This window comes from Colobus angolensis, unplaced genomic scaffold (genome assembly GCF_000951035.1).
Source record: "Colobus angolensis palliatus isolate OR3802 unplaced genomic scaffold, Cang.pa_1.0 Scaffold50, whole genome shotgun sequence".
NCBI classification, from domain to species: Eukaryota; Metazoa; Chordata; class Mammalia; order Primates; family Cercopithecidae; genus Colobus; species Colobus angolensis.
The window spans coordinates 1,012,694-1,013,373 of NW_012118488.1; the positions used below are offsets into that span (position 1 = coordinate 1,012,694).

At 66.2% G+C, this 680-nt stretch overlaps 1 protein-coding gene across 1 annotated transcript in view; it reads left to right on the forward strand.

Annotated features, from left to right (window-relative positions):
- The first annotated feature begins 649 nt into the window (after positions 1–649).
- The window catches only part of SRCIN1 (SRC kinase signaling inhibitor 1), a 74,460-nt gene continuing 74,429 nt past the window's right edge, over positions 650–680 (forward strand). The window contains exon 1 of the mRNA XM_011960006.1: positions 650–671. The gene's annotated coding sequence lies outside the window, so the exon portion shown is untranslated. The remainder of the gene's footprint in view (positions 672–680) is intronic.

The window sequence follows — 680 nt, forward strand, 5'->3', positions numbered from 1 at the left end:
GGGGGGAGGGGGGAGGAGGAGAAGGGGGATGGATGTTGAGCAGGGTGGGGGGAGGGAAGCGTCCATCCGAGGTGGGGGAAGAGGAGGATGCAGGGGGAGGGGAAGGGAATGGAGAAGTCAGGGGTACATCAAAGGCCTCCCTCCCTCAGCTCCCAGAATGGGGTGCACGGGCTAGGATGGTGGTGGTGGGCCCTTTGTGCCAGCCCCCAGGGACGGAAGGGGATGAGTGAGTTCTGGGGTTGACCGCGTTGCCAGGATACAAGCCCGTATTCCACACACCCCAGCTCCCCGCATCTCGAGGCCCTAGCCCTGGAGACCTCTGAGCCTCAGCAGCAGTTGCAGAAACTGGGGACCAGCTCCCCGCTCTACCAGCGAGTAGGGAGGGCCACGAGAGGGAGGGGTTTAGGGAGGGGCTATTTAATCTTAACCCCTCCCCCCGCAGAGGTCAGAGGGCAGGCGAGGGCGCCCCCAGCTGGGGAGGGCATCTAGGGTGAGTGAGAAGATAGGGACTGCAGGCGGCTGAGGGGTGGAGGGTGGGGCTGGGAAGGGGACGCACCACCGTGGCCCACCCTCCCCTCCCACGCACCCCCCTGCTACGTCAGAAGCTCCCGGGCCAGCTCCGAGTCCTGTCGGTGGGGGCAGCAGGATGCTGGTGGAAGCAGAGGGGACAGGCCGGGTGC